Source organism: Fukomys damarensis, unplaced genomic scaffold, assembly GCF_012274545.1.
Source record: "Fukomys damarensis isolate Sample0158 unplaced genomic scaffold, DMR_v1.0_HiC HiC_scaffold_31, whole genome shotgun sequence".
Classification (NCBI taxonomy): domain Eukaryota; kingdom Metazoa; phylum Chordata; class Mammalia; order Rodentia; family Bathyergidae; genus Fukomys; species Fukomys damarensis.
The window spans coordinates 26,654,820-26,669,720 of record NW_022900943.1 but is presented as its reverse complement, the minus strand read 5'-3'; the positions used below and the strand labels follow the sequence as shown (position 1 = coordinate 26,669,720).

General features: G+C 39.8%; 2 pseudogenes; one reads left to right on the top strand and one right to left on the bottom strand.

Annotated features, from left to right (window-relative positions):
* Positions 1–6,981: 6,981 nt before the first annotated feature.
* Positions 6,982–7,706, bottom strand: LOC104874431 (annotated as a pseudogene).
* Positions 7,707–9,228: 1,522 nt separating this feature from the next.
* On the top strand, positions 9,229–10,701 carry LOC104874432 (annotated as a pseudogene).
* Positions 10,702–14,901: the final 4,200 nt, after the last annotated feature.

The window sequence follows — 14,901 nt, the reverse complement described above, 5'->3', positions numbered from 1 at the left end:
TGCATCATCTCCTGCAATTAGGCACTGGCTCAGATCTGCCAACTTAGGTAATTAGAGCTACATCTAAACCAATGTTACTCGGAACTGTGAGTTGAATTGTGTCCCTCACCCCTTAATATGTTGAAGTCTTAACCCATGGTGCCTGTGAATGTGAACTAATTATCTCTTCAGATGTAATCAAATTAAGATGAAGTCATTACCATGAGTCCCAATCCAATATGATTAGTTTCCTTATTATAAGAGAAAAAGAGACAAAAAGGCACGATACATAGGAAAACACACCCTTTGGTGAAGGAGACAGAGATGCAGGCGCTGCAGCTGCAAACCAAGGCTCGCCAAGGATCACTGGCAAACCACCAGGATCTAGGAAGAGGCAGGAAGGAATCTGTCCTGCAGGTTTTAGTGGGAGCATGGCATTGCCAGCACTGGGATTTTGGACTTCTACTCTTTGGAACTGTGAAGCAATAAATTTCTGTTGTTTTCAGGAAGCCAGTTTGTGGTAATTTGTTATGGCAGCCCTAGGAAATTAATACTCTGTGAAATTACAACCACTCATTTAAAGCCCTGGACATTCATTTAATGCAAATTATTTTTTTAATCTCTGCTGGAAACTTTGATGCATGCAAAGGTGTTTATGTTAGTTGGAAGGATGCTGTAGATATTACTAACGTTGCTGCTAGTTTCTATGTAGGTTTAAGGGTTCAGAGGCATAAGCTTTAGGTACAAAGGGCAGCCAACCAAACAATGGCACTGAATGGAAGAAAACTTCCCAAATCAAAATGAAATTAAATTGAAATCACATTACCAACATTATTTGGGTAGAAGAGGTTGAATCTGCAGAAGAGAAATTAAACAGTATGAGGAAACTCCTCAGAGTCTCTGTGTGGAAGAGTTTGACCATCAGCAGGTGTTATGGTCAGTGAAAGATTTTGAGGTGTTGCTGAGTCAAAGATGGAGAACAGGCTCCATCTTCATCATAATTCCTTTCCAATGTCTAGTTGCTGCCAGGAGACTATGTCAAAAAGAACTCATGAGTGACTTTAGAACTGGGAGAAAGAAGGCTGGGGTTGATTATTAAAATCTATTGCAGATATAGCTGGAAATGGTCATATGAGAGACACAAACAGTTCAAGTGTTGCTTAGAGTTACTTCAGCAGCTGAATGATCAGCATCCTATAGATGAAACTTAAACAATCTTTGAAGCTCCTGATAGAACTTGGAACCATTCATGCTGGGAACTTTTTACAACTCTAATTTTATAAGTAAGAGAAATAACTAAACACCATCTTGAGTTTGTTAAAGGAAATAAACATTATAAAGATAATCCCTTAGAGCTGCTTTGATATTTTAGTTTATTTAGATTCCATTAATGTTTTCCAAATGAATGCTAATAGTCTAATGTTAATAAGTTTTGGCATGGGCCATTTTATTTTATTTTTTATTGAGTTTATTGATACATTTTAGGTATACAGTAAGGTTGCATTCATTATTGGGATCTTGTACCTTTACATGACAGGTCTTGGTTCTCATTTTTTCCCCTTGTCCCCGCCCTCCCTTCACCTCCCCCTCCCCTCCCCATTTGCAAACACTTTATTTCCATTTTTTCATTTTCTCATATTTTTTCTTTTTCCTTATTAGATTTCCCCTACTCTTCCCACTTTCCCTACACCTTTAGCCCTTTTCTTCCCATTTCACAATGTCAGATTTCACAACCTCATTAGGATCTTATGTACTATTATAGTTTTTCACACCAGAGAAACTATTCAGTATTTACACATGTGTGACTTATTTCTTTCACTTAGAAGTATATCCTCAATATGTATCCATTTACCCATGAATGAATCTAAATTTCTCATTCTTTATGGCTGAGTAGTATTCCATTTTATAGAAAAACCACAACTGATGGGCAAATGGGCTGTTTCCAAGTTTTAGCTATTACAAACTGTGCCGCTAAAAACATAGGTGTGCATATATCACTGTGGTATGATTCTTTTAATTCTTTTGGAAAGATACCCAGCAGAGGGATGCCTGGGTCAAATGGAACCTCTTATCCCAGCTCTTTGAGGTATCTCCATATTGATTTCCATAGTGGTTGCACCAGTCTGCACTCCCACCAACAGTGGAGAAGGGTTCCTTTCTCCCCACAACCCCGCCAATATTTGTTATTGTTTGATTTCTTGAAAGCAGACATTCTTTGTGGAGTGAGGTGGAATCTCAGTGCTGTTTTCATTGGCATCTTTCGAATGACCAGTGATGTGGATCATTTTTTCATATATTTACTTGCTGCTTTTCCTTCTTTGTCTGAGAAATGTCTGTTCATTTCAGATACCCATTTTTAAATCAGGTCTTTATATTTGTGGGGGGCTGCTTTGAGTTCTTTATATATTCTAGATAATAGTCCTTTGTCTGAGGAGCAGCTGGTAAAAACTTTTTCCCACATTGTAGGTTGTCTCTTATTTCTGTTGATGGTTTCTTTGGCAGCGCAGAAGCTTCTTAATAGATGAGATCCCAGTTGTTGATTCTTTCTGCTAGTTCCTGTGATACTGAGGATTTGTTCACAAAGTCTTTTCCTATGCCAATGTCTTCCAGAGTTCTCCCTAACTTATCTTCCAGCAAGTTTAGTGTTTCTGTTTTATTATTTAGATCTTTAATCCACTAAGACTTTAATTTAGTGCATGGTGAAAGATAAGGATCTAGTTTTAATCTTTGGCAGGTTGGGATCCAGTTTTTCCAACACCATTTATTGAAGAGGCTATCTTTCCTCCAGTGGGGACTGTCAGCTCCTTTGTAAAAGATGAGGTAGCTGACTACGTCCAGAGCTGTTTTTGTGTCTTCCAGTCTGTTCCACTGATCCTCAGGTCTGTTTTTTTGCTAGTACAATGCTGTTTTTGTCACAGTGGCTTTAATGGTAGTTTCAAATTGGGAATTGTTATACCCGCTGCCATGTGTCTATTGCCTAGGATGGCTTTTGCTATTCTAGGTCTCTTATAGTTCCAAATGAATTTTTGGATTCTTTTTTCTAGTTCTGTGAAATATAACGTTGGAATTTCAATTGGCATTGCATTGAATCTGTACAGCAGTTTTGGTAGTATGGTCATTTTCACTATGTTGATTCTTCCTACCCAGGAGCAGCAGGGGGTATCTTTCCATTTTCTTATATCCTCTTTAATCTCTTTTTTTCAGAGTGCTGTAGTTTTCAGTGTAGATGTCTTTTGCTTTTTTTTGTTAGCTTGGTTCCTAGATACTTCATTTTTTGGGGTGCTATTGTGAAAGGAATTGTTTCACTAATTTCTCTCCCAGTCAGTCTGTTATTTGTGTACAAGAAGGCAAATGATTTTTGGGTGTTGACCTTGTATCCAGCTACTCTGCTAAAAGTCAATTAAATCTAGAAGTCTTTTGGTGTAGTTTTTTGGGTCTTCAATGTAGAGTATCATGTCATCAGCAAATAATGACAGTTTAACTTCTTCCTTTCCTGTCTTTATTGCTTTAATTTCTTTCTCTTGTCTAATTGCTATGGCTAATGTTTCTAGAACTATATCGAAGAGGAGTGGTGACAGTGGGCATCCTTGTCTTGTTCCTGATTTTAACGTGAAGGTTTTCAGTTTTTGGCATTGGCCATTTTAATAGCTGTATATTTCCCCAAGAACAACTCTGCAGAATAAAAAATCGTGGGAAGCTATTTTGATATAGTTAATCATGACTATGAGAAGACAGATTATTTGAAATACAAGACTCTGGCTTGTTCACTGCCGATACTTGGTGGCAGTGTGCCCACATTTTGGTTATGTTTGATTATGATACTGAACAGAAAGAAATTTAAACACCCCTCATGATTAGGGCTTTATAAATCTAAGCCCAAACATAGATGTCCATAGCTAGAATGAATTCCAGAATGCTAGCCCCGCAGGGGTTAAGGAAGAGGCTTCCCGGTCAGAAGTTAGCACAGGGGCATACAGTCTTCCAGTGCTTGGATCCTGTACAGAGCAGTGTTTGGAGCAGGGCCTGGTGGGAGCTTTGTGGTTGTGCTTCAGGGTTGTGACGCTGCCCTCCACCATTGTCTTTTATGAGTGAAACTTGAAGGCAGCTTTATCAACATTATCAAAATGCCTGGATGCTACAGACATAGCAGAAGTGTCAGAGATTTATAGTAATGGATAGAACAAAACAGTTACCGAATCCACAGAGACTGAGAAATGTATGGTGTTTCAAGCTCTACAACTTTAGAGAGGACAATGCTAGTCCTAAATAATCATTTCCAGGCAGCTCTTAGGAACTTTTTTGGGAAGCTTTTGATTGTATTTCCCTCTAAAGATGTAATACCTTTTCTATCAGCCTTTTCTCTGTCGGGGGATTACAGTTTCTGCTCCATTGTTTTGGTCATTGGCACATGAGTGGAAAGGTCATGTGACATTATTGAGTATAGTTTCTGAGAGCCATCGCTGGCAGTACCATCTCTCTTTTCCCTCTGTCTTAATAGTGACAGAAGTGCCTTTTTCTTTAGACTTTATTCCTAAGTAAAGAGGACATGGAGTGGAGCTATAGCTAACATGTATTGCAAGAGAGAAATGGATGTGTGTTGTAATAAGCTGTTAAAAATTTGAATTTGTTTGCAGCACAACCTAACAAAAGTGTACTGTAACATCATTCCAAAAAGGCACAGTTGAAGTAGTGATGGACAGTCACTAGAATAAGGCAGGTAAAACTGAAAGGGTAGAAGTCCAAAATTGGGGAGTAAGGCTCAAATTGGTGATTCTTAGAAAAAAAATGGTAGGCAGCAATCAAAAGGAAGATCTAAAATTAGGAAATAGCTAATGAAGAAAAAGGATAGGTAGGGATCAATGCTGGACCTATATGTGGAGAGAGAGAGAGAGAGAGAGAGAGAGAGAGAGAGAGAGAGAGATAGAGAGGATTGTTTGGCTTAGTAGTGTTTATTTTTTCTGCCAAAGAAATTGGTTCAAGAATCTGCTGTTCAAATTGGGAATCTGGGTAGTAGTAGTTTCCCTACAGAGTCTTGTTATTGAAGATGAAATATGGAGAGGGACAAGAAAGAAATGCTATAGGAAGAGAATATGAAAGAGAAAGCAACATGGAAAAGGAAAGGGGGTCAAGGCAAGTACCTAGCTAAGGACAAACAAAGATGAGACGAGAACACGATCTCTGAGAATCTGAGATATCAAGGTCCAAGCAGAAGCAGGAGAAACTGAACCAAAAGTAAATCAGGAAGATGAGAGTTTATATTTCCCTCTAGGAAATTGCTTGGAGTTTGGACTGGGTCAAAAGCTACATATAGAGTTTGAATGGCTCTATCTGTGTAGGTTTTAGGATGGAATTACCACATTTTGACATTTGATAGGATAAAAAAGTGAGCCGGTGATTACCTCCATTTTAACAGGTGTAGCAATCTTTCTCTCTCTAATGTCAGACAACCTTCTCAAAGTTACAGGGATTCTGAGTGCGTAATGCAAGATGGCTGCTGGAGATAACTGTTTTTTCTATAGCGTACAGATTTCTACAGCTCATCATGTGTCCTGACGTGCACCATCAAGTGAATGGTCAGTTTTTGTAACATATGATATTTTTTCTTTATATTTCATCATCCAGTGGGGCTTTACAACTGGGCTAGTTAATGTTGAAACTGCCTTAAATTCTTACATGAAGGATCAAGTATTTTCAAAGAAAATAGTGTGGTAGAGATCAGTGGTGGCATGTGGATGCGAGGGATGCCTGGGTGGTGATTTCTCCGTATTTACACTTTCCTCTCTACATTTTTCTTGGGGACAAAGTGATGAAGCATTTTGGGTCATTCTAAGGCAGAGCTGTAGAGTTGGAGAAGAAATGAGACTTAAGTAGCTGAATCCATCCGTAGTCATAAGAATGGTCAATCAGAGATCCCCCTCCAAGAAGAAGCTTAAAGCATTACGCTTCACGAATTAAAAAGTCAAAAGTGATGTTGAAAAGATGTTTCCTAAGAGAAGAAAATGTTTAATCTTTATTTTATCCCTGAGGAGGTGACAAAGAAGGAAAGTAAAAGGACAGAGAAAGAGTATGATTTCTTTTGCTGACTTTCTGTGATGACCGGGCTGCCTTCTGGAGCTTCATTACAAAACCAGTACTTAAATTTATAAGGCATTTAGACTCCATCTCGTTACCTAGATTCCCATTTCTCTGCAGTGATTAGGACTTTTGATGCTCACCAGAACTGTCCCCCTTCTTTTTTACAATTATTCTTTTCAAGGGAAAATACTGATCCAATATGGAACAACTTCTTTTCCTTCCTCTTCTTCTAGTTAATGCACCATAGCTACAGTATGTTACTTAATCTTCTAAAAGAAAACAGTCACTGATTATGATAAAACTCCTGCTATTTGCTGTTGCAGTAATCCCTACTCTCCCTTTCAGAGCATGTATCATGCTTTATCTGAAATGGTCCACTCTGTAAGTCTGGGTTCTTTAAGGCCATGTACACTCTATGGAGTATAGGCTGGGTCTACCTTGCTTGCTACTGAATTCCTACTACTTCATTCAATACTCATACATCTGTGAACACTGATGGAATGCAGGGTTGGATTAATCAGATAACATTGTGAAGTAGGTGAGGTCTAGACTTCACTTTCTCATCAAGTCCAACCAGGAACAATGTACTGGAAACAAGCTTTGAACTTGGCTTCCTACGTGGAGTCCCATAAAGAACTTCATATCATGACTGACTATAGACAATTTATATTGATATGAAAAGGATTATAAAAGGCAATCAGATGCTAATAGTCATATTCATTGGGTTGTTTTTCCATTTTTTATTTTTATCTTTTAAACTGCTAAAAATGTCTATATTTTCATGCATACATGCTGTTTCAACACACACATACACACACAAACATTGTGGCGTGGCTAAATCAAGTCAATCAGTTTTAAAGTTTTTAAATATGGAAGCAGACACTATTTATTAACTAACCAAATCATAGAAATACCATGATAGATAGCTTAGTTCATCCTTTTAATAAGCCTGTTGATTTCGTCTTCCCTATTTTCAGCATCTCTACCTTTCACAAAATGGGTGGTCTTTTTCTTCAGTCCACCTCTAGGAGAAGATAATTTGAAAGACCACAGGAGATTATTTGCCTCTTTGAAGCATTTTCCCGCAGTACAGATCTCATGAATCAGATTTCTGATGCAGATGATACCATATTTACCAAGAGATTGTGCAATCAATGAGTTATATGCCAGCGCAAGTCACTTCTTACTGATTTGCCCATAGCCATGCCTGTGTATTACTTTATTTTCTGACTTCAGGTTTGGGTACCCCATGCAATATATGGTTCCACAATTCTCAGTAAGTTAACTGAGGCCTTGTTAGGTTTTCCAAAGGTACCTTTGAAGATTTCGCAAAGGCAAAGAAGCTGCAATATCTGGTGGGCCTTTGGGCTCACACCGCGGATACTCCTGATCTGAATGACAAACGCCAGTCTGGGTTTTGCAGGTACATGGAAGCTGCCAGCCTTTCTTGGCATCCTAGCCATTCAAATCTCTGTTCTGTGCATCTGTCTGTACTCCTCATAATCAAGCCTGGCTTTTCATAGATGAGCTTCCTCCTTGCCTTTTGAAGCATCTTTTGGACAAAGTCTCAGGCACTTTACCTTCAACTCTGAAATGTTTTCACTTTTAAGGATTTCTGGCCCAGCTGGAACCTTCTTTTTCTTATTGTCCATCCACACCCTCAGTGGTTATAGCTGAAAAAGAGAATCAGCTTTAGATTTGTAACGAGTAGCCTGATAATGAAATAAATGCTCTGAATAAAATTATTAAAATTAAAGATATATTGCTGTTGTTACCAATAGTAAGCAGTGCTATCATCATCCCTTACAGTTTCTAAAAATTGTAGGAAGGGAATTTTTAGTAGTTTCGTAAGAGGCTACTGTGATTTTTGTCTTTCCCCTCGGTACGAGTTTGCAGTACCTAATTACATTCCTTGTGTGGAGATGGTGCGGGTACACAACATGTCTTAACTCACTTTCTCCCCCGTTCCTCCTCCCTTGCTTTCCCTGTCCTGTCATTGCTCGATCCCCTTTCCATTTGAGAATGATCTATCTCCTTACTCCCTACCATCTATCTTTTTATTTTGCTCTTTATTTATAATTTTGGTTTCTCATATAAGAGTGACCGTGCATTGTTTAAGCTTGTGCATCTGATTCTTTCCAGACGCATTGAAAAAGAACAGGTGTGAAATAATGCTAGCGTCTATCCCTTCTTTGGCACTCACGAACTATTTTGTTGGTTTGCTAAGTTTACAAGCAGCGGGCACCATTTCAAGTGTGGCTGATAAAATTCCTCTGTGTTCTATCTCATACACTGTCCTCTTCCAGATCTCTGGGTGGTGAATCTTGTGCCCTGATCTTAGGTTGACTTTACAACATGGCGGAGTCGCTGTAATCCAGATCTCTGAACCTTTGTGTGGTAGAACATCTATTGCTTTTCTTACCCTGAAATCCTGGGAGAAAATGCTTCACGAGTCTCTCCTGCTTCTGCAGATCTTTCAGGAAGAGACACTCACACCTTGTATTCTGGACTACGCATATAATTTTTAATTAATATTTTTATTTGACTTAATTCTAGATCCAAATGTAATTGCAAGAATAATACTCAGCCACCCCGTATATCCTTTAGTCAGTTCTTCTCCCTGGTAAAATTATGTAAAAACCATAGCACATTCACAATCAGGATACTGACATGTTTGAAACCTACCAATCACATTCAGATTTTCCGACTTTTGTTTGTACTCACTTGTGAATGTGTTCATGAATCACATGATTATATGCTTTTATCACATGTGTAGTTTGTACACGCTTACCTGCAGTTTAGATAAAAAGCAGCTTCATCATTGCAGAAAGCCTCCGTGGTCCCTTTGTAACTCCATGCACCTTCCTCTCTCCTCTACTCCTAACATCTAGAAACATACACTCTGTCATTTCAAGAAAATTACATAAAATGCAAATAGATAGGATGTAACCTTTTTGGAGTCACCATAATTTTGTTGAGACTCACTAAGTTCCTATGTGTCTGAGTGGTCTGCTCCTCTTTATTGCTAAGTAGTACTTCATGGTTTGCAAGTATTTAACTGTTCATCAATTAAAGAAGCAGCTTGAACATGGAGAACAGGGAGGTAGTGGGCCACAGAAGAATTTTCTAAAATGATGCCCATACACTATTGAAAGAGGGGACCAACAGCGTCTTGTGAGTAACATCAGTGTCTGCTTTCTGAGCTATAAGAAAGAATCTGGGCCTCCATGGCATGGGCAAATTTATTGTGGATGACCAAGGCAAAGCAGCAATTTCTAATGATGGGGACACAATTTTGAAACTTCTTGATGTCATCTATCCTGCAACAAGGAGTTTAGTGGACACTGCCAAATCCCAAGATGTTGAGGCTGGTGATGGCACCACCTCAGTGACCTCCTGGATGCAGGTGAAACCATATATGGAGGAAGGTTTACACCCCCATATCATCATCTGAGCTTTCTGTACACACACACAATTGACAATTTACCAAATCAAAAAGATCGCTGTGACCAGGAAGAAGCAAGATTAAAGTAGAGCAGAGGAAGCTGCTGGAAAAGTGTACCATGAGAGCTCTGAGCTCCAAGCTGATCTCCCAGCAGAAAGACTTCTTCACTAAGAGGGTGGTTTATGCCATGATGATGTTTAATGTTGTGCTGGAGCTTTAAATGATTGGAATCAAGAAAGTACAAGGTGAAGCCCAAGAGGACTCTCAGCTAGTGGGGTGTTGTGTTCAAGAAGACTTTCTCTTTCAACTGGGTTTCAATGTACCCTAAAAAGTACAATAATCTCACGATTGCTTTATTAAATGTTGAACTTGAGCTGAAAGCTGAGAAAGACAACACCAAAATCAGAGTTCACACTTCAGAGGATTAGCAGGCAAACATTAATGAGGATGGAACATTAAGTGAGAGAATATCTGTAATCCTGGAACCAAAGTTGTCTTGTCCAAACGCCCTACTGGGGATATGGCCACCCAGTACCTCACTGATAGGGAGATGTTCCGTGCCGGTTGTGCACCTGAGGAGGACTTGAAGAGGGCAATGGTGGCCTGCAGAGGCTCAGTCCCGACCAGTGTGAATCTGCAGATGTGCTGGGTCACCGAGGAGACCATACTGGGGAGGTGAAAGGTACCATTTCTTCACTTGCTGATCCAAGGCCCAGTCTTGCACCTTCCTCCTCTGTAGCAGTGCTCAGCAGTTTATGGAGGAGATAGAGAAGTCCTTGCAGCATGATCTTCAGGAGGGCCATCAAGAATGATTCACTGGTGCTGGTGGTGGGACCATTGAGATGGAGCTCTCTAATTTAAGGATTATTTCAAAGAAGCAGCAGCTATTTATTGGGGCATATGCCAAGTTCTTGGAGATTATCCATGTCAGCTATGTGACAATGCTGGCTTTGATGCCACAAACCTCCTGAACAAATTGTGGGCTTGGCTTGCCCAGGGAGGCACGTGGTATGGGACAGACATCGACAACGACGACATTGCTGAAGACGTCAAAGCCTGTGTGGGAACCAGCTAGAGCACAGACCAATGCCCTGAGAGCAGGCTCCGAGGCTGTGTGCCTTATTGTGTCCGCTGATGAGATCGTCAAGAACCCTAATTCCACAGTGGATGCGATTACAACAGTTTGCCAGGGCCAGGGCTGAGGCCGCCTCCTCTGAGAAGTCCCACCCAGCACACCGGCTGGCAGAGGGCTGCAGATGTGCTTGCCTTTCCTGGCGTGGTTCATTAATGTTATGACAAAGTGGTAGTAACTGGCCCACTCTCTTCGTGCTGCAAATTATTTAAATAAAATTTAAGACTTAGGAACAAAAAGAACCTGTGTAGATTTTCCAGTTTTTTTGTTTATTATAAATAAAGCTGTTTTGCACATAGATGAGGAAATTTTTGTGTAAACAGATATGTTTATTTCTTTGGCCTATATCTCCAACAGTGCAATTTAAGGTCATATAGCAGTGGCCTATTTAACTTTACGAGAAATTGCCACACATTTTAGTGGCTGCCATTTCACATTTCTTCTTGTAGTGTGTGAATGATCCAATTTCTCTGCATCATTATCATAATCTGGTGAAACTACTATGTATATTCATCATTCCAGTAGCTATGAAGTGAGATCTCACTGTGGCTTTCTCTTGCACTTCCCCAGTAGCAAATAATGCTGAGCATCTTCTCACGAGTATATTTGTCTTCAGGAAATTTCACTTTGGATGTTTTGCTCATTTTCTGTTTAGATTTTAATTTTTTTTCTGATGAGTTTTGAGAGTTCTTTATATACTTTGGATACTAGTCCTTTGTTAGATATATAGTTTGCAGCAATTTTCTGTTTAGATATAGCTTGTCTTACCAGCTTTTTGTATTGATGTTTTTACAGAAATTTGCTTCAAGTTTTTCTTTAATTAAATGAGGGATTTTGGTAGATCAAGAGGAAAGATGTTTAGATGTTTTTTTGTTCCAAATAAGCCAATTTTAAGGATATGATTGAAACATTATTACTCAAATTATAGATATCATACACTTCAGTGAACTAACTTCATTGAATTATTTCTTATTTCCTCTTTTTTTTTTTTTTTTTTTTAGTTGTTTCTGTATCCTCTATTCTGTTCCATTGAGCCCATGTTTGGGTTTTTTTTGCTAGTCCCACAGTCTTTTTTCCTTTTTTTTTTTTTTTTGTACCAGGGATCGAACTCAGGACCTTACTGCAAAGCAGGTAGCAGAATCACTGAGCTAAATCTCCTGCCCAAATTATTTCCTCTTTTGAAAAACTTGAATAATATCTCCTTTACAGGCTGATTCTTCCATCCTTCTGTATAAATGTCCAATGTTTTTGAAATTTATGGGTCATTTTTTTCCCACCATCATCCTACTCTACGAGAATTCTGGATCTTTTATTCTTCAGTGTTTGTACTGTTATTGCCAACCAGAGCCTCCTCCCTCTCCACTCATCTATCTGTTTTAAAATGAGTTCAAATGGACCTGTATGGGGCTCAGGGCAAGCAGGGACATAAAGAAAAGAGGGGAACGGTTGTGCTGAGTAGGAGTTTTTTTTTAATACGGAAAAAATTTGTAGATTCTTAACTAACCAAGTGTTGGCCAGGAATTGTCTCTTAGTCTGGTTTCTGTTGCTAAAACAGAATGTCACAGACTAAGGAATTTATAAAAAGCAGAAATTTATTTTTCATGGTTCTGGATCCAGGAAGTACAAGATCAAGACATGGGCAGTTGTGGTATCTGGTAAGGGTCAGCTCCCTGCTGCCAAGATGGCACCTGAAAGGCAGCATCCTCAGGAGGAAAGGGATGTGGTTCCCTTCTGGGAATAAGATGAGAGCGGACTGAATTTGCCCTTTAGGAACAGTACCAATCCCACAGTGAAGGGTAGAGCCCACATGGCCTAATCATGACACCAGGGCCCCACCTCTTAATATTGTTACCATGGCAATTATATTTCAGCATGAGGGTTGGGGAGGACAAATTTATCCAGACCCTTACAGGAAGCACCGCACCAGAATTCTGTGAGAAAGAGTCATTGACAGAATGGTTTTGGTGCTGTCAGAGATTATTTAGAAACCCCTTGAGCTGAGTGTAGCGATTCATTCTGTAATCCAAGAATTCTGGGCAGTTTGAGGCTGGAAGATCACAAGTTGGAGTCCAGTTTGAACTGGGGAGGTAGCTCAGGGTGAAGGATCTCGATTCAATCCCCAGTATGAAAGTAAAAGGCCTCGTTTTGGGATTTAAAAAAAACGATATGTTCTGAAGTTTTTGGTTTTTTCTCACCTTCTCTTTTCCTACCTAGACATCAAGTCCTTCACACAAAGCCTTGCTATGGAGTCCACACTGCCCACAAGTCCAGCGTCTCTGTCCACTGGTTACTGGGACACCTCACATCCTTCTGCTTTCTTCTAGAGAGTTTCACTTGTCCTGCTGACCGAAGAGGGAGAGGCACAGTCTAAACTCATCTAGCTTTCTTTATTCCAATGTAGAAGTGGACAGTATTGGTTTTGCCACTCTCGGCTCACGAGGTACTGTTTCTTACCTAGCCCAGTGGGCTAGGTTGGCTTCTGACCAACCAAGTTGAAGGGTGCAATCTCTTCTGTCCTTGTTCCTCTGTGCGGACAGTGTGTGTGGCCTATAGATGCAGAGGTAAGTGGTGTGACACAGCCACTCTGCATTGTAAGCCTGAAGTACCCCGCAGGTGACGTCCCCTTCCACTGGCAGCTAATGAAGGGAATTATTACCCAGCCAGCTCCTTGATGTCAATAACCATGGACCGCTCCAGCATCCATAACAGGATAAATAATCAATTTTATCTTGCGTTGAGACAAAAATGTGTGGCTTTTATTTTTACTATATATGCTTCCCTCTCTCCCTTATCCTAGTCTATACACCGTTCCTTCTAAGCAGAGACATGAGTCGGCCATTTAATAAAACCCCAATAACAATCCTTCTTGAAAGGACAAGGGCTAATAATCACTGCCCGTTTAACATTCTAGTCACATGACAGTGGAGGAGAATAAATCAGTTAAAACAGCAAGATGCAGCACAACTAATTTTCATGTAAAAGGGGGATGATTGCTTTTTTTTGAAAACCATTGTGATTTTTTAAAAGCTGTTAAAGCCCAAACATCCTTGTCTATCAGTTTATGAATTATTAATAAAAAAGAAGAAAAAAGAGGCTTTCTTTTTCTAAATATCATCTGCTAAGCCACCGTGGCCTGAAGAGGCTCACACTGATTCCTGATTTACATAGTCCCAGTTGGAAGTTAATGAAGACTGCTGAGCCACCTTTCAACATGCAGATAAACCTTCATGTATTTAAAAGCAGGGAATCTGTGCTTGTTCCTGGCAAATTATTCATCTAAGATCTGAAGTTTCTGACACCGCCTGCGTCAGATAAACTGTCACCCAAATTGCAAACTAATTAGTGATTCAAACATTTTCGAGCTGATTGATGACAGAATAATTTACGCTTGTTTCTCAGTTTCCAGCTGGCACGGGCTGCTGACGGGAGCCCTAATTAACGCGAGTACATCGGTCATGTTCTGCCAAGGCAGCACATACAATTAAAAGGCAGTTTAAATGGAATATCACATTAAAAAGGCTGGGAGATGCCAATGTGAGGAAACAGCGCTTTAGGAAGAAATGACAACAAAAACCCACAAACCAAAACAGAATGGAAAAATATATATATATTTTTTTAATGGAGAAGTAAATTGTATTCTGCATTGAATATTTAACAAAAAGATAACCAAGAAAAGCCAGACTGGGCATGTTAAATATTTTTGTATTTAAGGAGTTTTTATTGAGATGAGTGTTTACTGCTCTTTTTAGTGCAAACAGTTTGGATAATCGCCTTCTAAATATGTTCTTGAGAAAAGGGAGCCACTTCTTCCTCTGAACAGTTTGGGGAGCTAGGATTCCGAGAGGGCTTCATGGGTTGTTCTTGCATTCACAGGCTCATTTTGCTTCTGTCCTCTTGCCTGTGCTGACTTTGCCTTTGGTTGATGATCTCCTTGAACACTTTGCTCTACCCCCCAATCCCTGACACTGAGGACTGCCTTCCATTTTTTTGTGTTACTCCTCAAATCATTTTTCAGTAGACTTTTATTTTTAGAGCACTTTTAGGTTCGCAGCAAAGTCGAGCAGAGAGCATGAAGTTTCCATATCCTTTGTGCCTCACATATTCTAGTTCTCTCACGCCAAAATCCAATGACCTTTCTCCTGTCTCCGCAGTCTTGCCTTCTGCAGAAGATGTGATAGCTGCAATGATATAGCACGTAGCTTTTCGGACTAGCCTCTTTCACTTGCTAGCATGCATTGAAGTATCCTCTGTCTTCATGGCTTGCTAGCTC